Source organism: Quercus suber, unplaced genomic scaffold, assembly GCF_002906115.3.
Source record: "Quercus suber isolate HL8 unplaced genomic scaffold, Cork oak 2.0 scaffold_116, whole genome shotgun sequence".
Classification (NCBI taxonomy): Eukaryota; Viridiplantae; Streptophyta; class Magnoliopsida; order Fagales; family Fagaceae; genus Quercus; species Quercus suber.
In genome coordinates, this window is record NW_027069581.1 from 397,218 (window position 1) to 424,680 (window position 27,463).

A 27,463-nucleotide genomic window follows, 5' to 3' on the forward strand; every position below is an offset into this window, starting at 1 on the left:
CATAACTACTGAGGATTATAAGGACTTTGGTAACCATTCGATGGAGGCTATGGGGGAGATGGGCCACTTTAGCATTGCTTAGGTATCTTATCCGTCGCCTTCTTGTCCGACCTCTTTTTCTTTTTCTTTTTTTTTTTGAAATTAATTTCTGTCATTTTTCAGGCCATGATCATGATGAAGGGGTTGATGGGACGGTGTCTCAACCATGAGACAACCTTAGGCCGTGTTCATGATAAGGCCAGGTTGACGGAGGACGAGCTTATTGAGTTGAAGAATTGGAAGGTGACAGTGGAGCAAAAACTCAAACTAACAGAAGATGCTCGGGATAAGTACTACCAGATGACGGAGGGTCTAAAGAAAGTTTTAGAAGACAAGGAAAAAGAACTCCATCAGGCTAAGGAGATGGCAATACAAGAGTACCGTGACTCTGACGCCCTTTTGTCAGAGCTGGGGATTTCATACAATGACGGTTTCGATGACACACTCTGTTAAGTGAAGGCCTTGTACCTAGAGCTTGACCTGTCAACCGTCACCATCAATATTCCAGAACAGATGTCCATCCAGCCTGCCCAATTAGAGGATACAAACGAGCTTTTTGGAGATGATGCCCCTGTCAGTAATACCCTTATAGATCCGATGGTTGTTGATAGTGAACCAAAAGGTGGTCGGAACCGTCATGTTAAGGAGACCGAAGCCCCTGCTGCAGACTGAAGTTATTTATTTTTATCATTATTTCTTTCTTTTTTATGTAAAATTTTTAGGAGAACAATTTATGGTCTCCCCATCATGTTTTAGGGCTATGTAGAAATTTCCCTTCAAGGGCTTTTATTTATTTGCTAAACTTTGCTTGGTCCATCAACGTTTTTGATATTTTGTTGTGGAATGCATCTGTCTACTTTACTTAAACATGTTTTTGTTTTTCGCGGACTTTGGATTTTATCAATACTTTGATAGACTCCGTCCATGCTATAACTTTTCTTAAAAGTTGTCTTATTTAGTTAATCCGTCCAGTTTATAGGCATCTAGCTGATATCCGCCCATTTTTGGACTTTAATTTTTCATCCTCTTAGGATGATTTGTCTGTCTTGTGGACTTAGATTGTTCCCATCCTCTTTTGGACTTAGAATTTTCATCCTCTTAGGATGATTTGTCCATCTTGAGATTATACCCGTCTACTTTTGGACTTAGAAATTCTCATCCTCTTGGGATGATTCGTTCGTTTTGCAGACGTAGTTTATATCCATTCACTTTTGGACTAAGGTTTTCATCCTCTTTGGATTATCCATCCATTTCATGGATGTAGATTACATCCGTCCAGTTTTGGACTTAAGGTTTTCATCTTCTTTGGATGATTCGTCCATTTCATAAATTACATCTATCCACTTTTTGGACTTAATTTTTTATCCTTTAAGGATGTTTCGTCCAGTTTATGGACTTCAATTTCATTCGTCTACTATTAGACTTTGGGTTTTCACCTTCTTGTGATGATCCGTCCATCTTATGGACTTAGATTGTATTCGTCCTCTTTGGGACTTAGGATTTTCATCCTCTTGGGATGATCTGTCCATCTTGTGGACTTAGATTGTACCCATCTCCTTTAAGACTTAGGGTCTTCGTCCTCTTGGGCTGATTCGTCCATCTTGTGGACTTAGATTGTATTCATCCTCTTTGGGACTTAGGATTTTCATCCTCTTGGGATGATCTATCCATCTTGTGGACTTATATTGCACCTGTCTCCTTTGAGACTTAGGGTCTTCATCCTCTTGGGCTGATCCGTCCATCTTATGGACTTAGATTGTATTCGTCCTCTTTGGGAATTAGGATTTTCATTCTCTTGGGATGATCCATCCATTTTGTGGACTTATATTGTACTCGTCCACTTTGAGACTTAGGATTTTTCATCCTCTAGGGACGGTCCGTCTAGTTCTTGGACGGATTATATTCGTCCACTTTTGGAATTTAGATCCGTCTATGTAATGATAGACTTCATCCATTTTTTGGACTAAGAATTTAATTAGAAAAAACATAGTCGTGTCTGAATATTCCTCTTATTAATTAAAAAGAAAACCATGCGTTTGCAGAAAAGTACCTGCCCCCTTGGGCTTAAAAAGGCACTTGTAGAAAGAATTGTTCGAAGTAACAACTAGTAATAGTAAACCTAAATAGTAAACTAGGAAATTTGGGGTTGTCGATGCTCTTCATATTGTCTCTACTGGTAGTATTTCTATAGGTGCTCTGTTTCCATGGGTGTTGCAACTTCCGTCCATCCAGAGTTTACAGGCGATAGGTCCCTTTCCTCTGCCATGATATGATCCTGTAGGGTCTTTCCCAGTTGGGGTCGAGCTTTCCTTGCGAAGGATCTTTAGCAACGCCACCTTCCGTAGTACAAGATCTCCAATCTGAAAGTCTTTATGCCTAACATTGGAGTTGTAGTATTTTGCCATGAGATTCTAGTACCTCGCTAACCTCTGCTCTACTATTGCCTGAACCTCATCCACTAGGTCCAGCTGAAGGCGCAAGGCCTCTTCGTTCTTATCCTCGTTGTAGCTTTCTACCTAATAGCTTGTGAGCCCTATCTCTACTAGGATGACAGCATCGCTTCCGTATGCTAGTCGAAACGACATCTCTCTGGTAGGTGTTCTTGCTGTAGTATGATATGCCCATAGGACGCTTGGTAGTTCGTCAGGCCAGATGCCCTTTGCCCCATCGAGCCGAGTCTTGATGATTTTGAGCAAGGACTGATTCGTGGCTTTGACTTGCCCATTGGCCTGCGAGTGTACAGGCGACAAGTAGTGATTCTTAATATCTAGCTCCGAACAGAAGTCCCTGAATGCGCTGTTGTCGAATTGTTTTCCGTTGTTGGAGATGAGAACTCTGGGTATCCCGTACTTGCATATGATATTTCTCCATACAAAACTTCGGATGTTCTTCTCCGTGATAGTGGCTAGGGCTTCTACTTCCACCTACTTAGTGAAGTAGTCGATACCAACTACTAGAAATTTTAGTTGCCTCATTACCATCTGGAAGGGTCCCATGATGTCTAGTCCCCATTGGACGAATGGCCAAGGGGCCGTTATAGGTGTCAGCTCCTCGGACAGTTGCCTAATCAGGTTACTGAACCTCTAACATTTGTCGCAGGTCTTGACATAAGCTTGGGCGTCCTTCAACATAGTAGGCCAATAGTATCCTGCTTGGATCAACTTGTGCACTAATGATCGTGCCCCTGAGTGGTTTCCACAGATACTCTCATGGACCTCTCTTATCACGTAGCCTGCTTCCTCGTGGCTCAAACACCTCAGGTATGGTCAAGTGAATCCTCCTTTGTATAAGACATCTCTAATTAGCACAAATCGTGAGGCTTGGAGTTTCAACTTCCTAGCTGCGTCTTTCCCGTCTGGTAGAGTGCCAGATCTTAGGTATGCTATTAATGGCATAGTCCAATTGTTCTTAGAATTCACTTCCTGCATATTTGTTCCATCATCAATAAGCAAGGAGATTTGGACAAACAACAATATCTGTTTTAGGACAAACATAAATTCTACGGAGGCTGCTTTTGCAAGACGGTCGGCACATTCGTTCTCCTCCCTTGGGATCTAAACGAATTTGACTTCAAGGCTGCCAATCCAATTCTTCACTTATTCCAAGTACTTCTTTATCCTTTCATTTTTGTACTCGTATATGCCATTAATATGACTTGTTATTATCTGGGAATCACAATGTACGACCATATTTTTAGCACTTACCGCCTTTACAAGGTCTAACCCTTCCACCAAGGCTTCATACTTGGCCTCGTTGTTGGTCGTGGGGAAGTCCAGTCGAATCATGCATTCGATTTTGTCTCCCGCCGAGGTTTGGATCACCACATCGGCACCTCCGGCTTGTCTGTTTGAAGATTCGTCTATGTGGATGCTCCATTGTCCGAGGGCTTCTACCTCCTTGCCTTCTAACTGAATATATTAGCAATGAAGTTTGCCACAACTTGCCCCTTTATCGTGGTTCGTGGGTGGTACTGTATATCAAATTTGCTCAGTTCTATTACCTATAGAGCCATTCATCCGACAGCCTCAGGGCTATTCATGGCTCTTTTCAGGGGCTGATTCGTCAAGAATATGATGGTATAGGCCTAGAAGTATGGCTTGAGCTTTTGTGCTGTAGTTACTAGTGTGAAGGCTAACTTCTCCATCTGAGGGTACCTTTCTTCTACCCCTCTGAATGCCCTACTTATAAAATAGACAAGTAGTTGAAATCTCTCTTCCTCTCTTACTAAGGCCACACTGATTGCTGCTCATGAAACTACTAAGTAGAGGTAGAGTTCTTCTCCCTGTTTGGACTGACTGAGCAATGGTGGAGATGAAAAGGTATTTCTTCAAGTTTTCAAATGCCTTCTAGCACTCGTTTGTCCATTCGAACGATTTTCTCAGGGTGCGGAAGAATGGCAAACATTTGTCCGTCGCTTTAGAGACGAACTTGTTTAATGCAGCAATTTTGCCATTCAAGCTTTGCATCTCTTTCACCGTCCTCGGTGGCTCTAACTCCATTATGGCCTGTATCTTCTCTGGGTTGACCTCTATACCTTTTTGGGACACCATGAAGCCGAAGAATTTCCCCGCTGTTACTCCGAACACGCACTTGCTTGGATTCAGCTTCATGTTATATAAGCGCTAGGTGTCGAATGTTTCTTAGAGGTCGTCTAGATGGTCATTTTCGCACAGGCTTTTTACCAACATGTCATTGACATAGACTTGTATGTTCCTCCCAATCTGGTGTGTGAACATTTTGTTCATTAGTCTCTGGTACGTCGCCCCCGTATTCTTGAGCCCAAACGGCATTACCTTGTAGCAAAATAGTCCTTGGCTGGTAACAAAGAAAGTTTTCTCTTGATTCGCCTCCCCCATCTTGATTTGATTGTATCCTGAAAAGGCATCCATGAAACTCAGGAGCTGGTGTCTCGTCGTCAAGTCTACCAGGGTGTCTATCTGAGGGAGTGGGTAGCTGTCCCTTGGGCACGCCTTGTTGAGGTCAGTGAAATCAACACATATTCTCCACTTCCCATTGGCCTTTTTTACCATAACTACATTTTCTAACCAATTGGGGTAGTATACTTCTCGAATGAAACCTACTTCTAGTAACTTCCTGACCTCTTTTGCTATCGCTTTATCTCGCTCCTGAGCGAACACTCACTTTTTCTGTCGGATGGGTAAGGATGCAGAGTTCACGTTCAGCCTATGAACCATCACTAAGGGATCAATCCCGGGCATGTCCTCGTGGCTCCACGCAAACATGTCTTGATTTATCCTGAGAAACGTTGCGAGGGCTTGGTGTATTGGTTGGCTGGCCAATGTCCCCATCCTAGTCGTCCGTTTAGGCCTTAATTCATCGAGGGTTACCTCTTCCAATTCTTCATCCGACTCCGCTATGGTATGTTGCTTTTCTATACGCATGGTCTGCTGGTGATCCTCCATCTCTAGCATGGCAATGTAGCATTCGCGGGCGGCCACCTGGTCTCCTTGCAACTCTCCAATCCCATAATTTGTAGGGAACTTGATCATTAGGTGGTATGTTGATGTTGCAGCTTTCCATGAGTTAAGTGTGGGTCGTCCGAGGATACCATTATAGGAGGACGAGCAATCGACCACAAGGAATGTTATGTCCTTCGTTATCTGCTGAGGATAATCTCCCGTCGTCACCGAGAGCATGACTGCGCCTAACAGGAATACCCTTGTTCCTCCAAAACTAACTAGTAGAGCATTCATTGGTATCAATCGTGTTCTGTCAATCCCCATTTGCTGGAATGTTGGGTAGTATAAGATGTCAGCTGAGCTACCATTGGCGATCAACACTCGGTGCACATTATAGTCCCCCATATGTATGCTGACAACAAGCGCGTCGTCGTGCGGGTGGTGAAGACATCTTGCATCTTCTTCTGAGAACCCAATGATAGGGCTTTCTCTCCCCGCTATCTTCAGTACAGAGCCCGTTAGCTGTACATTCTGGACCATTTTAAAGTAGGTCTTTCGAGCCTTTTTGGATGAGCCAGTAGTCGCAGTTCCCCCTACAGTCATCCTTATGTCTCCAATGGGGGGTCTTGGACGCTTATTCCCATTGAGGGTCCTGCTTTTGAGGATTTGGATCCGCTTTCTCCTTGTTGACAAATTTTTGCAACTTTCCTTGTTTGATGAGGGCCTTAATCTGTTGCTCTAAGTTGTAACAATCGATCGTGTCATGACCATGATCACGGTGGAAGCGGTAATACTTTTCTCTGGATTGCTTGTATGGGTCACTTTTCAGCTTTCTTGGAAATGTTAGAGCCCCCTCATCCTTGATCTGCATCAGGACTTGGTCTAATGGGGCATTCAATGGAGTGAAGCTTGTAAACCTTCCTCCCGAGGGCTTAGGGCGCCTTTCATCCCTTCTGTTTCCTATTCTTGGTTTCTTCGGTCCTTGGTCCTGCCGTGTATCTTCCTGTCGCTCTCTCTTCCTGGGCTTTTCTTCTTAAGCCAATAATGCGTCCTCTGCGTTCATGTACTTGGTGGCCCTGTAAAGTACTTCTGACATGGTCTTTGGGTCAATTTTGTATAGAGAAAACAAAAATTTGCCCTTTTGCAACCCATTCGTGAAGGCTGCTACCAATATCTTGTCGTCAGCTTCATCAATCGAAAGTGCTTCCTTATTGAAGTGGGTTATGTAGGACCTTAGCGTCTCATCCTCTCATTGCCTGATGCTCATCAAGCATGCCATGGATTTCTTGTATCTGTGTCCCCCGATAAAGTGTGAAGTAAACTGAGCACTTAGTTCCTTGAAAGTGCTGATGGAGTTAGGCGTCAGTCGATTGAACCATATCCTTGTAGGACCCTTTAGCATTGTAAGGAAAGCCCTACACATGATTTCATCTGCTACCTCTTGAAGGTGAATCAATGTTTTGAAGATTTCTAGGTGATCTAGAGGGTCTTTGACCCCGTCATAACTTTCTATCTGCGGCATGCGAAACTTGTGTGGTAGGGGAAAGGAATTGACGAGGGCGGTGAATGAAGAGTAGGTCTGATTGACTAGGTCGTCAAGATCGCTGGACACTCGTCCCTTGGGGGCGTTCATCATGACCTCCATCTGTTCCTTCATCGCCTGTATCTCCGCGACAATAGAGAGTGGAGCCATGTCCATAAGGGATGGGAGGTTCATATGTTGCCGTTCTTGCCTACTTGGGGCGTCGCTACCTTTAGGCCCTTTTCGATCTCTTCGCACAGCGTTGGTACCTTCCTAGTCCTCCCTCTGATTGTTTGGTGTTGCGTTCTTCTGGCGCAGCTGCTCTTCTAGGTCGCGATTTTGTTTGGTGAGACGCTCTACAGCTGTGGTGAAAGTTTGGACCTATCTCTCAAGGGCAATTGTGGGTGGTTCCTCTCCTTGGATGTCATTGATGGTTGCCATCGAGCGAGTGAGCACCATGCAACTCTTTTGTCCGAGAAACGATAACACGGCTTATAAATCGCAAAGAATGAGATGCTCCCCACAGACGGTGCCAACTGATGAAGTCGAAAAAATCACCAGTGAGCCACACAATACTCGCACGCTCAAAATGTAACCCGCACAACACAAGAGAAAACCTAACAGAGGACACCGGTGTGGTGCTGGCCAAGTACCCTCTAAAGGTCAAGTTAGAATTGCTCATAACTCTAGAATGCTAGAGAATGGTTAATTATGCGTACCTTGATCTGTGAGGGTCTTGGGGTTTTTATAGTAGTCGAAGATTGAACTCTTTCCTTTGGAGTCGAAGTCCTTTCCTTGTAGGAATCCTTTTGAGAAGTCCTAAACGTGATGGACAAGTCTTTTCCTTATAGAGAAGATCTTCATTAATGTGCGCAACTTCTAGAATCCTCTTTGCTCTAGGATTCTATTTACCTTAAGATTCTATGGTGTGCGTCGCAAGTATTCCCATCTAGGGATTCTGTCTGACACGTGGCAAATAGATCCATCTAGGTTGCATCCATTCATGATGGATCCATCCTCAACAAGTCTTGCACTTAATGGGCCTATCCCTCATCGACCCATGGATGAGGAATCGCCTAGCCCACTTCACTAGGATCCGTCAACTTATATTTTTCATCTTCTAAGAACATGCATACAACGCGAAACCACTCTTTGTCAAACCACTAATCAGTACAAAGAAAAAAATGGTATTTTGTTGCTGTACTTATTCATTGGGAGCTCATTGGTAGGAAGTATCAAGAAATTTGTATTGGCTTCTTTCCAACAACTTCTGAGTATCATGATTTCCATGCTTCCACGTAATGGGAGAAGAGGTCTTTCAAAGCTGCAACATTATTACAACTATCCATCAGTATATGCACAATAAGTAGAAATAAATACATAATAGACAATTGAATTGGCCAAGAACACCTCAGAAAATCCAATTCTTAAAACTAGCAGGGCTAATTCTCTTAGAAACTATGGTATCCATTCCATGACAATTGCTCTTATCATCAACCTAAGTGTACATTTTGTGTAACTTTAAGAAGTAGAATTTCAGCTATAAATTTGTTGGGTTTTGTTAAAGGTATTTTTCATCTAAAGAGGTGGCTTAAAAATTAATGAGGTAGAGATGAAATAGAAAGAGGAGGGACAATTGTGAGTGTTTTTTAAAAGAGAGAAAATAAGTGCCAAAATCACCTAATATGTGGTTAATATGTTGACAAGAAGGAAAGAAATCACACAATTTGTTATCTACAACTACAAATCCACTTACAAGAAAGAAAGAATGGAAAACAAAAATATTTGAGGAACAATAAGAAAATATCTAAGTAGATTTGCACATGCATGCACCATCACCTGCTTGTACTTTAATTCCTACCATCCAAATACAAATTTTTGGATTCTTCAAATAAGGTAATGGTCATTATGTAAACTGCAAAGAAGTTGTACTAAATATTCTAATATGGAAAGTAGGCTAGAGCCATTCTTAAGTTTAGTGGACTCGGGTACTACTAACATAGTATTCGAGTCCATGAAACTCAAGTATGAATCTGCCTGATTTCACTCATTTCATTTTCTATACCCGAGCCATCCTCGAGTTATAGAAACTCGGGTATATCAATATAGTACTCGAGTCCTACAAGCTTAAGCACGAAGTGGCATACTTATTACCCACACCTACTTACTGGCGCCAACCAATGCAATGAATACATAATGAATGGCACTCGAGAATAATAGACTCGAGTACCTCTTAACAAAATACCCCCTCGCCAGCTTTCAACTATTTTCAGTATCTATCTTTCCAAGTACATGTGATGAGTTAGAAGGCTCTGCTCTGAAGAAGCAAAAGCTTTACTAGTAGTTGGGTCACCATCTGCAAGTCTATGACTCTCAGTGTCAGTGTCTCCATCCAAGACCAACGTGTTATCCATTTCCACCTTTGGGTCAACCCTACTGTGATCAGTATATAGAGGTAATAATTAAATGCTTAGTCATATGAGATTTTTATGCATGGGGTGCATTTCATGTGATGAGTTTTGCAATATTAACTATGTACAACTGCTGATATAAAATAAATATATATATATATATATAACTTTTTTGTCAAAACAGATGGAGCACAAATATAAAGGAATCAAGCTTGACCATATGATAGCAAATAGAGAGCATGCATAGTAAGATTATTTTATTTAGAACCACCATGTGAAGGACACATGAAAAAGTAATTGCTTGTTAGCTGAAAATAATTCCTTTTAATTTGTAAGTTACACACATACACATAGTGGCATAAACACACTAAAATTAAGCAAATCCTTTGAAAATAATATTCAATCCAACAACGCCTTGAGAATAAGCAAGTGCTAGAACTACACACACACACACACACACATATATATATATATATGTACACAATTATTAGTAAAGGTTAGTTGAATTCCCAATTAGTGACAAGTATAGTTCATGTGTGGCTTAATTGTGTAAAATTCATGGGTTGATAGATAGAGCTAATATGAAATTTTGTTGACTTTTACAGTAATACGGGTGTTCATAATAATATGAATTCATTACTCAACAAAGAAATTGGCTTAATAAAACAAAGTTGAAATGGTTGACCTTTTATTATTTTATATGTGTATAAAATATACATATGGTTAAGTGCACATTATGTCTATGTGTATAAATTATTTGAACGATTGAGATTCAATTATTTATATGTCTATACACAAAGTCAATGAGGTTGAGTTTGATTATAAATTGTTATTATCATACACCAAATTTATTTAAGTGGTTATAGATTATGGCAACTACAATATTCTTTGAATAGGTCAGAGATGGATTTTCACTATTTCTATGTGTACTACGATGGAGAGACGTATTATCATGAGTTGCATGGGTTGTCATACCAATGCTCAAACCAAAAGCATAAATATGTTAAGGTGAAGCGTCGGATGGGTCTTATGCCATTGCAATGAAGAATATTGAGGGCAATGGGGTTAGACCACTCTAGGCATAACATTTTCATGGTGTATCGAGCACCTCAATGGGTTGTAGACACCCAGGTTTTCTACAATTCACTACAGTTATTGGGTGGCGCTGAAGTGAAGATGATGTGGGAAGTTGTTAAACAAAGGTGAAGGGATTCATTGCTTCGGATCTATATGTCACTGTTGAGCCTGCCATAGTAGATGCTGGAGAGGGTTCACAACATACTATTTTGGATGAAATTGTAGATGAGCACATCGACTCAATACCGTTACAGTCTTATCAAGGGTGTACAGAGAAAACAGGAGATGGGTATGGCAGTGAATCGTGGTAGACATTTCCGCATGTGAACTTGATTCAGGAAGAATGGCACCAGGAAATGCATGAAGGAGAGCATTTATCTCATGATGACATGGAAGATGATCATGGACTTGGTGACGATGCAACCCATATTGATGTTACTAGGGATGACTTCGAGGAGCTCCTAGATACCATGGGTGAACATAAGGATGTTGATCATATCAAATATGTGGTTGTAGAAAGAATAGAGACACATACCCCGGTCCCGATCCTACACCGGAATGGTTCACCAAAAACACTTGGGATAATATGTTTGATCCATCACCGGTTATGCAAGCTGAAGTATCAAGTTGGAGGCTTGGGGAGCAGCCAATGAAAGGGATGGTATTCGCGACTAAATTGGCAGTGTGGCATGCGTTGACCTGGTACGCAATGTGAGAGAATTTTAGCTTCAAAACTGAGCATTTAGACTTAGAGATGCTAATGGTGAGTTGCGAGAATGATTCCTGTTCATGGTCAATCTGTGTGATCTATTGCAAGAGAGACAATGTCTGGAAGATCGCAAAATGCAAGGGCCCCCACACGTGCGACAAAATTCAGAATGCTCATGATGGTCGGATGATTGATTCAGCGTTCCTAGCATACATACTTAAGTGCTATATAAGAGAAGACCCCGTGTATAAGATAAAGAACTTATGCCATCTTGCTTTGGCAAACTAATAACATGAAGTATCTCACTTTAAGGTATTCTTTAACTTGTATTCTTTTTTCAATACAATGTAGAGACATTAGTCTTCATGGAAGTATAAGCATGATCTTTTTTCCTAAAACCCATGAATACCTTATATTATGAAAAATGAAATTGAAAAAAAAAAAAAGAATAAGGAATAAAGAGAAAGAAATATCATCTTCATCTTATAGCCTTACAAGTCTTGATTTGTTTTCTTCAACTATAATTATTTAACTTGTATTCATTTCTAACGTAATCATTATGGTTCACATAAAAGGTATGGAATGCCAAATAAAAGGCCGTTGCAACTATATATGGGGATTTTAAGGAGTCTTATGCAGAGTTGCTGCGTTTTTTGGCAGAACATGAGGATGCAAGTTTGCGTCCAAAGTTTAAGTTGCTAGTGGACAATAATAACAAATGGGGAACTTGTACATTCAAGTCCATATTTTGGGCGTTTCGTCCATGTAATGTTGGGTTCGAGCACTGTAGGCCTATCATTAGCTTCGATGCAACCCACCTCTATGGAAAATGTAAAGGGAAATTGATAATTTCAATGGTGACAGATGCTAATAATAAGATTTATCCACTAGCCTTCACCGTTGTCGAGAGTGAGAGCACAGAGACTTGGGGTTGGTTCTTGGCTTGTATAAGAAGATATGTTACCAACTGGAGCAAGCTGTGCATCATATCTAATAGACACCCTAGGATACAAGCTGTCTTTAGAGACACTAGTCGAGACTTTTTGTAGCCTCCCATGACACAACATCGTTACTACCATCATCATCTATGTAGTAACGTCAACACTAGATGGAACAATGAATAAGCGATATGTTGTTTGGGCAACTGATTGAGGAAAAGCAATTAACCATATTAAAAGGGATTGTCAATTCTTTCTTTGTCCTTTACCACTTGTGGTTTGTATATGCTTTTTTCACATATGCTTAAGTGAAGTACTCATTAGGATTTTCCTTAATTATGATAAACATGTTAAGGGCCATGGTCAAGGAAGTTCTAAATTTATTAAACGTCAAATAAATATATATATATATATATATCAAGGACCATGTAGCTGAACCCCATGCACAAAGTGTTAAAGGGTCTAAGGGAGAAAAGGTATCAGCTTCAAGGTTAACAGCATATTGTAATTGTTTCTTAAGCTAAAGCTGTTGTGACGGAAGTGTGGAGTGGCTAGTTTTTTCATGTACCGTTTAACGTTAAGGATTATTTTGACACAATACCCAAAGTTTAGAAACTAAATTGACACATTTTAAATGTTAAAAACTATTTTGACACATAGTACAAGCATTAAGAACTAAAATGGTAAATAAACATGTTTTTTTTACATTTTTTTATTAATATCCTCAAAACACTTATTTTCTTTAATTTTTTTATTAGTCAAATTTGGAAACTAATATCCTGTTTGGTTGTGAGGGAGATGAAAGAAAAGGAAAGAAGGGAGGATTTTGGGAAGGGAAAGAGAAGAAGAGAGAGTTGTACGTAGAAGGATTACATTAAATACAATATTCGCATCTTCAAAGTTTAAGAACAAGTATCCTTTCATTATTTCACAGTTCCAACTAAGGGAAAAAACAACTTTTTAACACTATCACACTACTAAATTGGCTTCAACAAACCTATTCAATTCAGGATTTTCTTACATGGTTTTGACTTCTCATCATCTCGTGCTTCTTTTCTTTTCTTTTTTTTTTCTGGGCATGTCTTGTGTTACTATTATGGGAAGTTTACCAATTTAAGGTTAGTCATAGTTTTTTTTTTTTTTGGCTTACCCCTTCATGAAATAAATTGTAGTTTATTTTTATACTAAAAAATTGTAAGAATATGTTTGTATTAGTCGACTAAAAGGGTCACATGGGACTATGATTTCATGAACAAGTAATTGTAAATAGAGTGATGTTAGGTTACCTTACATTTTATTAAATGGATGTATTGATTTTTAGACACAAAATAGAAAAATAATTAAAAATTTATTTATTACTTTGTTGACATGACACCAATTGTATAAGTTTATAAATTTTTTATAGTAATTGGTAATAACTTTAGAGTAAGACTTAGGTACAGTATTTGGGTGTTGTTCCTTAGGTTCCCCTTTTAAGATTCTGCCATATGGATTTCTTTTCATGGGATGGAAATATTTTTTTTTAGTTAAGTAGCCACCTGACTGAATCTTAAGAGGGAAATCTAAGGAATAGCACCTAAGGTACTATACCTAAGTTTTGTCCATAACTTTAACTTCTTAAAAAAATTGATAATTTGGCTTTTTGTTTTTAAAAAATTTACATTTTAAAACTAGGTAAATAGTATATTTTTCAAATGTCGTTCATGAGCACCTTAACTAAAAAGTCAAGACTTAAACCTCGTTTGGTTCCCCAAAAAGCAAAGGAAAAGAATAGAATCTTTCATATTTCTAAATATTTTTATAATTAGGAACACACGATAACCCACATGATAACTTAAGATGGCATAAGAATACTATTTTGATATTAATGTTAGCCGCACCAATTTTGTTCAAGTACCACTTAATAACAATGATTATTTTGACACAATACTAAAAGTTTAGAATCTAAATTGACACATTTGAGATGTTAAAGACCATTTTGACACATAGTAGATTGTTAAGGACTAAAATGGTAATTAGACATTTATTTTACATATTTTTATTAATTTCCTCAAAATACTAGTTTTCTTTCTCTTTTTTATTAGCCAAAGGAAAATTATTGTGTACTCCCAGAGTACCATAAATACATACTCCCTCTTTTCACATAAATGGTGGGTCCTACTAATTAAATTCATGGAGGGACCCACCATTCATGTGAGAGGGGGGGACTACGCATTTATGGTACTCCGAGAGTACCTATTAATTTTCCCTTTGGTAGTAAGGGAGATGAAAGAAAAGGAAAGAAGGGAGGAAAAAGTAAGTGAAGGGAAAGAGAAGAATAGAGAGTTGTACATAGAAGGATTTCATTAATACAATTTCTTTGAAAGAAAATTCTTCTTTGAAAAAATAATAACGTATGGGACCGTCTAAAGGATTGTGCTAAGAAAAAGTATGAAACTTCATCAAAAAAGAAAAAGTACGAAATATTGACAAATTGGACAAATTATGTTTTCTCACTGTTTAGTGGAAAATAGAAAATGTGTGGGACTGTCACAATTCTAGGGTTTTTCTTCTGAATATCCTCCCTCCAATTTTGTGGCTAATGGGGGTATATATATTATGGGTGAATGGTATAAGAGGCACACTTAAAATCTTGCTGGTCAGTGTATCTCGCAGGTTGACCAAGTCGTGAGTGACTCACAAAACACATTGACTGTTGAACTTTGTCATGTGCTCCTCACATGGCCTTTCGCGGGTGTTGCAGTCCAAGCCAATCGTGAGCCAAGTCGCAAGATCAACTTCTTGAGCAATCTTCACCAACATAATATTAAACCCATCACAATTAATTCCCACAAAATACAAGGAAATAAATTAATAAAATTATAACACTTTTTGTCATGGAATAAATTCAACATAAATTTTATGTAAAAACCATAACTTAACAATAATATTATAATTTTGTGATGAGTTTTAATTATCATGATAATCTCATTAAGAGAATAAGAAATTTGAATGATATATTTGAAACTGAAAAAATTTTAGTTCTACCAAAAAAAAAAAAAAAAATGAAAACATATTGCACTATTATAATAGTTAAAAGAATATGGACCACATCAATATATATATATATATATCAAACAAACCCATATATATAATAGAATGTTATATTTGTAGAAAAAGAGAGATAGAAAATACTTGTAATTTTTTTTTTTCATTTTTAAAGGGAACAAATTTTCTTCAACAAATTTCAGAGAACAAATTACACATTATATTATATTGCAAAATATTTATATATCCCAACGCATAGCATGGGTCTATGAGTAGTCTACAAATAATATTAAGATGATAGATAAAATCTCATATGACAAAATTCAAAACATATTTCTTTCTCCAAAAAAAAAAAAAAAAAAAAAAAAAAAAAAAAAAAAACGAAGGCATATGACACCCAAAATAGTAATTAAAAAAGTTTACCTCCAATTAGTTTGAAGGAAAATTCTTTTAACTCAGTACGTGATGGTTAATAAAATTATCTACATATACTTTTGGTTATAAAACATTGACAATAAGAAGATGATATGTGTCACTCTTATGCAATGACAAAACCAAAATTTAGAGTGAGCAGAAGCTAAAGTATGAACAAAAAAAATTCATGAAAACCGATTTTTTTTTTTTTAATACATTTCAATACACTAACCATTTTATTTTTTTATTGTTTTTTATGAGATAGTGGCTCCTAGCAATCCCCGATAGGGGAAAATCAATGGTACAATTGATCAGGGCTGGCCCACCTAGGCATAAGGCCCCACAAAAACAACAACAAAAATTCCTTAGGAAAAAAAGGCCTCATCCCCCCATAGTAAAAGGCCCAAAATATTATAAAAATATAAAATTTTTTAAATGGTTGAGCACCTTTTTCTTCTTCTTTTTTTAATTTTTTTTTTAATTTTTTTTTATGTAATGCTAAAGATACCGCAAATTTTACTTGACATGTCACCAATTACCTAAATAAGAAATTCTAACGCTTATTAATTAGATTGTTGAAGTTCATTAATCGTCATTATCACATTATTTTATTGTCAACATGTTGTAGTATCTTTAATATTTTTCTTTTTTATATCTAACAAGGCTTTCAAAATAGGAGACCAATAAAAATTTAATCCAATTGAAATCCTAAAAATGTTTCAAAAAAAATGTTGCAAATGTGTTAGTTCATCAATGATGACTAATCTCTCCTAATAGTTTGAGACTTTAATTTTTGCAAACTAATCACCTGCAAAGTCACACACCAAATAATATCTATCCATCTCTTCATCTTAAAAAGAAAATATAAAATTTAAATTTAAATTACAACCTTAGTTAACTATGCATAGTCATGAATCCAAGTTAAAATAAGTTTCTTTTTTAAAAGATAATATATTTTTTGTTTTTTATATTAAAATTCATGCTTCAACTATGATATTTTGTCCTCTATATGAAATTAACCTTAGTTTAGTTAGTATTATTCATCAATTTTTGTATTTAATACATCAAATTAGTCTTAATTTAATTTGCATTAAATAATTTTATTTAATTAATATTTACTTATAAAATGCCCAACATAAATTGTTTGTCTTAGACCTCAAACTATATTGGACCGGCCCTGCAATTGATAAAGTGTCACTTGACTCATTACTTACCTATATGACACAGAAGAATAACCACAATAGTGAATAAAAGTAGAGATTCTCCAAGAAATTTCTGCAATGCAATTTTACAACAGGGGTGTTTTTCTCTCATTACTTAGATGTTTATTCAATAAAGAGAGAAAGTGGGAATCACTTTTCTTCCTCTCTTTTTGATAACGTGCATTCATGTACAAACATCACTTAGAGCTTTCCAAAAAGTGATCTCTCTCTCCCTCTCTCTCTCTCTCTCTCAATTCTTTTTTTTTTTCTTCCTTTGGTGGATTTTTTTTTCCTTACACATTTGCTTTAAATCAATGAATATATATATATATATATATTTTTTTTTATAACTCTACATTTATTTACACATTTGCTTTAAATCAATGAATATATATATATATATATATATTTTTTTATAACTCTACATTTAGTTGATATGTTTTAATGTTGTGTTTTTTAATTCCCTATCACATGTCTTCTCTTTCCTTCCTAGAGTTTATGTTGATTTTAGATTGGATTTACTAGGGATGTCAATTCGTGTTAGTGTGTCTTGTATATAGGAAAAAAAAAAGTTAATCAAATAGTTCATAAATAAGCTCAAGCTTGCTTGACAAACATATACACCAAGCTTGAACATTTAATCTTGTTTGATAATGAGTTGAAGCTTAATGAACAATTCTGAAATTTTAATACCAGCTCATTTACAACTCTATGTGTTATACTGAATCAATCTTTTTTCTTCTTTTTTTGGGTTGACAACAATTAGCAGGTAAACATGAACACATTGCATGAAATTAAGTAACCATGCATGTGTTTGCATGTGTGTGCATATGTGTGCATGAACTGATGCATATGTGTGCCCAGAGGGGCCTAGCGTGTGCCTAGTGTGTGCACAAAATGGGCAAAGTGTGTAAAACACATGAACACTGACCAAAACACGAAAACATGATCAATCAAAAAGAAACACAAGTATTGGAACTCATTTGAGTCCAATTCAACACAAGAAATGTCACTAGGACATTCTGACAAACACCTAACGTGCAACAATGCAATTCAACTATGAATAATGCATGAACATGGTGAAAACTTGCCTCAATACACGCTAAATTGCCACATCAGGCCAACACAGATGCACAAAGATCAAATGGGATTCAACCCAATCAAAGTTTTGAAAATATTTTCACAAAATCTGCAAAAATCCCCAATTTTTAAAAACCTAAGCAATGTTTTGAAATCCAACCCTTTTTCGAAATTCCCAAGTTTTGAAATCCAACCCTTTTTCAAAAAATCCCCAATTTTTAAAAACCTAAGCTAAAATCTGCAAAATTTAAGGAAAATGAAAGCAATGTTTAGGAAAACATACCTTGAAGTGATTTTGCAGAGCGAGGGAAATATGATTTTGGGTTGAGAAAGGTTCGAAGAAAGGCAGTGCGAGGGAAATAAAAAGGTTTTGAAAAATGTCACATCTACTACATAAAAACTGGAAACACACATTTTTCATGGGTTAGACAGTAGTGAAACAGTCACGAGACATTCGCGAGAATGGCCACTACAGCACAAAAGCTTTCGCAAGAAGCTTTTAGTCACAAATAAGTCACAAGACAGTCACGATAGCATTTGTATAAATTCAAAATTTTCCAGTTTTTTGCCTACAAAAATTTCGTGAGAAGTGTTTAGTTGTGAAATACTCGCGAGACAATAGCGAGAGTCTCTGTATGAAAATGTGACTTTTTAATTTCCCTTAAGCATATTTCACGGGAAGCTCTAAGTCGTGAGCGTCTCGTGAAACATCCTCTGAACTAGTTTTTGAAGAAAACAAAAATGCATTTTGAACAAAAACTAAAGACATGGAAGTAAAAAATCACTTTCAAAAACATTTAAAACACTCAAAAATATTTTTGAGTTTGATCAGCAAGTACATGAGCATACACATCACATTTGAACATGTACAATCATGCAAATGAGATAAGCATTAATTGAATCAAAGTCTTGTGTATTGTGGGTGAGTATCAAATGTGAAATAGTCTTTAAACCAGAGTGAAGCTTCAATGATCAATTCAATCAAGTCATACACAACTGGTACTAAATCAAGTGGTCTATCTCAATTATAGAAATGAACATATATGACCTCCCACAAATTGATTACAAATATTCGAAACTTTTCATTTGGATTTTACATAAATCATAACATTTGATCCTTTTTGGATAATACATCTCTTTTTGAGATCGGTACTTGAAATTTTTGATATTTCAACATTGAGAGTTAGCCTTTGGCTTTTTGAGCACCATACATTTCATTAGAAAAGTTGCTTTCCCTTTTTCCTAGTCAAATACTAGTATGTGCAACAGGCTTTTGCAACTCAATATCTCTTTTCATTTGGTGAGCTCTTTTGCAGAAACATAAATATAAAATGGAAAGAGATATAGGCATAAGTCTATGAAAGTAACAAGATCATCAAGACTTTTGACCAATCATTCATGACAAGCTTAAAGATCTATTTACAACAATCACACATAGTTTTCAAGATTTCTTCCACATAGATATATGTGTATACAAAATAAGCTAAGCTCTAAAATGCACTATGCCATTAGTACGAAGGTACTAGGCCAAAATCACATGTGACATACATAACACAAGCGATCAAACTTTTTGAAGATTTTTCAAATTTTACGGGTTTTTGAATTTTTGAACACACTCAAAAACAGAAGAAGTAAATTAAGATCAATAAAAACAGTTACAAACCAAAACAAGTAAAAGAAACATGCTATAAACCAAAAGCAATTGACACAAAGAGAATTATGCATGTCGTGATGCATTAACATATACCCCTAAACATCAGAAGAATTAATGCATGGACATGTTGTAATGGTTATGCATGAATACCCCTTTTCACCCACACAACACGTGCGTTTGGGGTGATATCCCTATAGGATTGGGTACGAGTGTTGTGGCCTTCAAACCTTTTAGTGAAGCTTTCCAAGCAGGTGGTGAATGCACCAATCATCTTTATCACATCCATCATTCTAGAATCACCATCTCGGTCTCTTAATACTCAACAACCCAAGTCCTCTTGTCATTTCTTGGTCCTCTTGACCTTTGATCACTTACATTTTTCAATGCTCTCAGCTTATGACAGTTTGTTCTGGTGTGTCCTTGAAGTCCACAATGATGGTAGAAGTGTTGAGTTCTCGGACCTCTTTGTGACTTTGGGAGTGATTTTCCATTACCCTCAGGTTTGACCACTGATTGTGTAAGAGGCTTCGTCATAAACCTTTGTTCAATCACATTCTTCTTCTTCTCATCCTCTACTTTCTTAGGAGTAGAGGCAGTCACTACTGGTTCTTTGGCTTGCACAAACTTTACTTCCTTGGTTACTTTGACAGTTGAACTACTTTCTCCAGTATATCCCAATCCGGTTTTCTCAAGAAAGGTTTTTGATGAGAGAACACTTCTTCACGCTTCTTGGAGGAGACTCGCTTTATTTTAGCATTAGCTTAGACCACCTCAAGCTCAAGGAATTTTATCTTTGAGTAGACTTCGGTTAACTTTACATTCAGTGTCTTTATTTCACATTTGGCCTCCTTATATCGCACTAGGAGACTTTTACAGTCCTCCTCTACCTTGTTCATCTTTTTAACGGTTGCCTTGGCTACCTTTCTATATTCTCCTGACTTCTCAAGTAGGGAATTTTAGTTTTCTTGAAGTCCCACTGCACTTTCATCTTCTTCAACATCAGATTCTTCTACTACTCCCATTGACTCCACTTCACTATGTTCACCAAGCTCTTCTACTAGCAAACTCAAGTCCTCTGAGGACTTAACATGAGCAATAGTCATAAAAGCAAAGTAATTCCCTTCTCCATCACAGCTCTTTTTCGAATATAAATTGGAAGAATCAGAATCACTAAGTGTTGTGGCATACGCGTTGCCCTTCCCTCTTAGACAGCTGGGACACTCCTTCTTGAGATGTTCATGGCCATTGCATTCATAACACACAATGCCTTGAGGAGATTGAGTATCCTTCCCATCTTTCTTTTTAAACTCCTTCCTATCACCTTTGGAGGATGAAAAATTACCTCTGCTAAACGGTTTCTCACTGTTCTTCATCTTCAAAAATTTTTTAAAGTTCTTTGCATGAAATGCTACCTCTTTCTCCACTCCATCTTCTTCAGAGGAATCATCCATTCTTTTGGTGATGGTTTTAAGTGCGAGAGATTTACTCAACTTATTAGAAGGCAGTCCCAGCTCATATGTTTAGAGAGATCCAATGAGCTCTTGGATTTTGATCTCATCCAAATCTTTACTTTCCTCTATAGCTGTAACTTTTGCTCGGAAGCTCTCTGGCAATGATCGAAGGATTTTCCTCACTATCTTTGAGTCCTCCGTTTTCTCACCCAAGTTAAACTTGCCAATAACCACTTCATTCAACTTATTGTAGAAAGAGTCAAATGACTCATCCTCACTCATAAAGAAATTCCAAAAGCAGAGCTTCCAGAATTTCTTTAACATAAAGGGTGATAATAGCTTAATTTTGCATATTTATATGATTATTAGAAATTATTATCATACTTATTTTGAGTTAATTTATGCATTTTATAGTTAATTTTGGAATAATGCTGAATAATCAATTTTGTACTTAATTGAATTTTAATGCATGAATTTGTCTTTTGTAGGATAATGAAATTAAATAAGTGGATTTGTGAAAAGAAGAAAGCTAATGGACTTTAATCTTACAAGGGCCATGATGAAGTCAAAGAAGGACAAACCAATTAAATTCAAGTCTAATTGGAGCAAGGAATCAAAGGAAATTTGCATCAAATCCAAGTCCAATTCGGATTAGGATTCCAGCATGCATACTAGTTAGTATTTGGAGCATAAATTTTGGCTCAGATGTCCAATTGGGATGATTCAAGTTGGGATGGAAAGCTAACTTAAAGGGCTATAACGTTTTAGTTCAATAAAAGTCATAATTATGAAGTTAAATGGGCCAAAAACGTCGGTTAAATGAAGCCTAAAAACTTGGGATTTTCTCCAAACGGGAATTCAACTTGTAATAGGATTCCTTGACCTATTTAAAGGCTCTTTAGGGCAAAATTTAGAAGAGAGCTTCTGTAGATCATAATTTTGGTTTTCTTAAAGTTTCTTTACAGTTTTTAGAGTTTTTATTTTTGTTATGGCTTGCTAGAAGCCTTGCTAAGGCAAGGGGTGAGTGAGTCCTTCTTCTCTTCCAACTATTTCACCACAAATTTATCATAATCAAACAATTTGATTGCATTCATTATTGGAACACCTTAGGAAAGGGTTTGAGAAAGAACAGCTAAAATAATAGGCTCAAATGGGTGACTAGTGGTAATGTATCAAGAAAGAAAATAATAAAGGCTCAAAATTAACAAAGATGGCCTAAAATCATCTCTTAAGGATTGGGATAGTTCTTCAAAATCCATGACTTTAGCATATTTAGGTGTGGCATAAAATTTGATGAATTCTTAGCATTTTACCAAATCAAAGAATAATGAGACTAAGCGACAACAAAGTTATGTGCTTCCAAATGAAAAATGAGGTCAAAAGAAAATAACACTCTAAAAAAAATGAATGGCTCAAGAACTCACTTGGGTTATAGTCTCTACATTTTATTTTCAAGATTTTCAAAGTCATCTCTATCTCTCAACCAAGAAACATGTTCATGTGGCTAAAGTGCTTGTGCATACTAGTTGAGCATGAAAAACAGTGGAATTCTTTAGATAGAAGTAGCATAAAGAACTTTGACTTAAAACTCTTGCTAAAGCAACACTTTAAAAAAAAAAAAAAAAAAATCCTTGAAGAGATGAACATAAATGAATAGAGAAAAAAAAAAAAAAAAAAAAAAACTTTAACACCGGCAAAATGGGTTAGAAAACAAAACAACAAAAATAATAAAAGAAAAATAAAACAATCTAAACTACAACACAAATACTAATGCTAATTGCTTGGCAAGTCTTGATAAATGGGATCATCCAAATTAATAGATTCCTCCTCTTGTGAAAAATTCTCAAGAAATGGCTTAAGACATTGCTCATTCACCTTAAATATGTTACCATTCTTAGGATTTTCAATTTCTATGGCACCATGGGGGAAAACATTTTTAACAATGAAAGGTATAGTCCATCTAGATCTCAATTTTCTGAGAAACAAATGTAACCTAGAATTATACAAAAGAACTTTTTGAGATGGTTCAAAAGATTTCCTTACAATTTGTTTGTCATGAAAAACCTTCATTCTTTCTTTAGAAATCCTAGAATTCTCATATGCATCATGCCGAATTTCTTCCAACTCATTCAATTACAATTTTCTCAATGAACTAGCCTTGTCTAAGTTAAAGTTAAACATATTTATTGCACAATATGATTTATGTTCCAATTCCACAGGTAGGTGACAAGCTTTACCATAAACAAGTCTATAGGGAGACATACCAAGAATATTTTTGTAGGCAATGCAGTACGCCCAAAGTGCATCATTCAACCTCAAATACCAATCTTTACGATTTGGGTTAACCGTCTTTTCCAAAATTTGTTTAATCTCCCTATTGGCAAGCTCAACTTGTCCACTTATTTGTGGGTGATATGGGGTGGCAACCTTGTGTGGTATGCAATATTTTCTCATTAATGCCTCAAAAAGTCGGTTGCAAAAGTGCAAGCCCCCATCACTAATAATTGCCCTAGGGATGCCAAACCTTGACAAAACATTTTCCTTTAAAAATTTCAAAACAATTTTGTGATCATTCTTTTTGCAAGGAATAGCCTCAACCTATCCTAAAACATAATCTACAGCCACTAGAATGTAAAGATATCCAAAAGAAGGAGGGAATGGACCTATGAAATCTATGCCCCAACAATAAAAAATTTCAACAACTAAAATTGGGTTTAAAGGCATCATATTCCTACGAGTTATTCCTCCCAACTTTTGAAAAGAATCACAAGATTTGCAAAAATGATGAGTGTCTTTAAACAAATTAGGCCAATAAAAACCAGATTGCAAAATCTTTGCAATGGTTTTCCTTGAAGAAAAGTGGCCTCCACATGCTTCATTATGACAAAAGGAGATGACACTAAATATTTCATTTTTAGGGACACATCTCCTAATGATTTGATCTGTACAATACCTAAATAGATAAGGATTATCATAGAAAAAATTGCGTACCTTAACCACGAAGCGTTTGTTGTCTTAAGCACTCCAGTGAGATGGTGTTTGGCCTTTGACAAGAAAATTTACAATATCAGCATACCAAGACAAAGTAGAGATGGAAAACAATTGTTCATCAGGGAATGAATCCCTAATGGGCAATGCATCCATGGATTCATTAAAAGTGAGCTGAGACAAATGGTCTGCCACCGCAGTTTCTACTCCCTTTTTATCTTTGATGGTGATATTAAATTCTTGTAGTAGAAGAATCCATCTAATCAACGTTGGCCTTGCATCCTTCTTTGAAAGAAGATATTTTAAAGCTGCATGGTCAATGAAAACAACAACAAGAGAACCAAGAATATATGAATAGAATTAATTTAAGGTAAATACCATAGCAAGTAACTCTTTTTCAGTTGTAGAATAATTCATTTGAGCCTCATTCAAAGTCTTACTTGCATAATAAATTACATGAGATTTCTTATCCTTTCTTTGCCCTAAAACAGCTCTAATCACATAATCACTTGCATCACACATAATTTCAAAAGGTAAAGTCCAATTTGGTGGTTGCATGATAGGTGCAGTGGTAAGCATGCCTTTTAGCTTATCAAAAGCTTCTTGGCAAGCTTGGGTCCATTCAAAGGGAGTGTCATTTGTTAGGAGGTTACACATAGGTCTAGATATGAAACTAAAGTCTTTTATGAACCTTCTATAAAATCCTACATGTCCTAGGAATGATCTCACATCTTTAACAGTATTAAGTGTAGACAAATTAGCAATCAACTCAATCTTTGCTTTATCCACCTCAATGCCTTTTGAAGAAACAATGTGGCCTAATACAATCTCTTTTGTGACCATGAAATGACACTTTTCCCAATTTAATAGTAAATTCTTTTCTTCACACCTAGTTAAGACTTTTTGCAAATTAGAAAGGCATTCATCAAAAGAGTCACCAAACATAGAAAAATTATCATGAAAACCTCTAAATAATGTTCTACCGTGTCACTAAAAATACTTAGCATGCATCTTTGAAAAGTGGTAGGTGCATTACATAAACCAAATGGCATCCTCCTAAATGCAAAAGTACCAAAAGGACAAGTAAAGTCTTTTTCTCTTGATCTTCAAGTGCAATTTCAATTTGATAGTACCCAGAATACCCATCTAAAAAACAATAGTACTCATGACCCACTACTTTCTCTAAAACTTGACCCAAGAAAGGTAAAGGGAAGCAATCTTTCCTAGTGACTGCATTAAATTTTCTATAATCAATACACATGTGCCAACCTATGGTGACATGATTTGGAATTAACTCATTATTCTCATTTTTTACCACAATTATTCCAGATTTCTTAGGTACCACTTGAGTAGGACTTACCCATTTACTAGCTGCGGTGGGGTATATGATACCCACATCCAACAATTTGAGCACTTCAGTCCTAACTACCTCTTTCATTGTAGGGTTTAACCTACGTTGCATCTCCCTAGATGGTTTAGCATTGTCCTCTAAATAAATCTTGTGAGTACAAACCAATGGGCTAATTCCTTCAATGTCAGCTATGTTCCATCCTATGGCACTCTTATGTTTTCTCAAAACAATTACTAACTTACCTTCTTGCAAAGAGTCAAGTTTAGAAGATATTACCACAGGAAAAGTCTCATTAGTTCCTAGAAAAGCATACTTGAGCTCAACAGGCAAGGGCTTTAACTCCAATTTTGGTACTTACGAACTAGATGGCAACAACTTTATCTCACGAGGTGGCAACTCCTCATATTTCAATTTCCAATTGCTCGCTTCCAATTCCTGTGCAGATTCCAAAAGACAGTGAATGTATGCAATTTCATAATTCTCATCAAAATTAAAATCACATGAATTTACTAGACAAGCTTCTAATGGATTTGAAAAACATGTTTTTTTTGAATTGTTCTTGAACACGTGTTTCAATTAAGTCAACTTCATGCACATCCTCTTCATCCCTAGGTTGCTTACAATTATTAAAAATATTAAGCTCAAGAGTCATATTCCCAAAAGATAATTTTAAGACTCCACTTCTACAATTTATCAATGGAGTAGAAATTGTAAGAAATGGGCGTCCTAAAATCACAGATATTTAAGAATTAGCATTAGAAATAGGATGCATATCCAAAATAATTAAGTCAACAGGAAAATAAAATTTGTCCGCTTGAACCAAAACATCCTCAACAACACCCTTAGGAACAATCGTAGATCGATTGGCAAGTTGTAAAATTATGGAAATATGTTTTAGCTCGCCAAGACCTAATTGCTCATATACTGAATATGACAAAAGATTCAAACTTGCCCCAAGATCAAGCAAAGCTTTCTCTATTTTTGAATTACCAATCACACATGAAATAGTGGGACAACCTGAATCTTTAAATTTTGGAGGTCTATTGTTTTGAATGATTGCACTAACTTGTTCAATCAAAAATGCCTTCTTATGTACATTAAGCTTACGCTTAACAGTGCACAATCTTAAAAAAATTTAGCATATGATGGAATTTGCTTTATGGCATCCAAAAGAGAAATGTTTATTATAAATTTCTTAAGCACTTCAAGGATTTCAAAATTTTGATTCACTTTTTGAGATGGAATCAACCTTTAGGGAAAAGGAGTAGGGATAGGACACCTCTCAAATTCGTTAGATTTAGGCTTAAGGACTTTAGCACTACTCTTTATTTTGGAAGATTCATCATGTTTATTGCTTTTAGGAATATCTTTTCCAGTGATTTTTCCACTACGAAGAGTAGTTACAGATTTAACTTGACTTACTTTATTTTCAGAGGAACTACAATCATCAACACAAAATTGACCTTGGGGGTTTGGTTGTGGTTGAGATGGAAACTTACCCTTTTCTATTGTGCTCATGGATGTGGTCAATTTAGTGAGAGTGCTCCTAATGTCATTTATGGCTTGTGAGTTCTGATTATTAATGGTGGATTGAGTTTGCATGAATTGTTGGAAGGTGTCCTCGAGACTCTTCTTTGGAGGGGGATTATAAGGAACAAAATTTGAAGTACCATGTGTAGGAGGTGCAACCACATTACCATTCCTCCAACTAAAATTTGAGTGATTCCTTAACCCTGAATTATACGTCTTTGAATAGGGGGAAGGGTATGGTTTTTTCACCATGTTCATAGCATTTGCCTAATCATGCAACACCTCTTTAAAAGATGGAATTGTAGGGCATTCATTGGTAGGGTTTTCCATGGTCTCACAAATTCTACAAACTTCATCAATTTTAGGCACAATATTGATTCCATTGACCTTCCTTAATTCCATGGCTTCAAGCTTCCTAGTTAGACTAGCCACCCTAACACTAAGGTCATCATCTTCCCTAAGTTGGTACTTACCACCCCAGAGGGATTGGAAGATGCTTTAGACCTATTTGAGGTATCAGTGGTATCCCAAGATTGGGCATTCTCAGCTAAAAGATCAAAATAATCAAAAGCCTTATCAGGATCTTTATTCAAACATTCTCCATTGCACATCATCTCTACAAATTGGTGCATCTTTGGAGTTAAACTTTC

The 27,463-nt window shown here is 36.5% G+C and overlaps 1 pseudogene; it reads right to left on the reverse strand.

Moving 5' to 3' along the window:
• Window positions 1–21,013: 21,013 nt before the first annotated feature.
• LOC112004020 (uncharacterized) lies at window positions 21,014–27,445 on the reverse strand (annotated as a pseudogene).
• Between the last annotated feature and the right edge of the window lie 18 nt (window positions 27,446–27,463).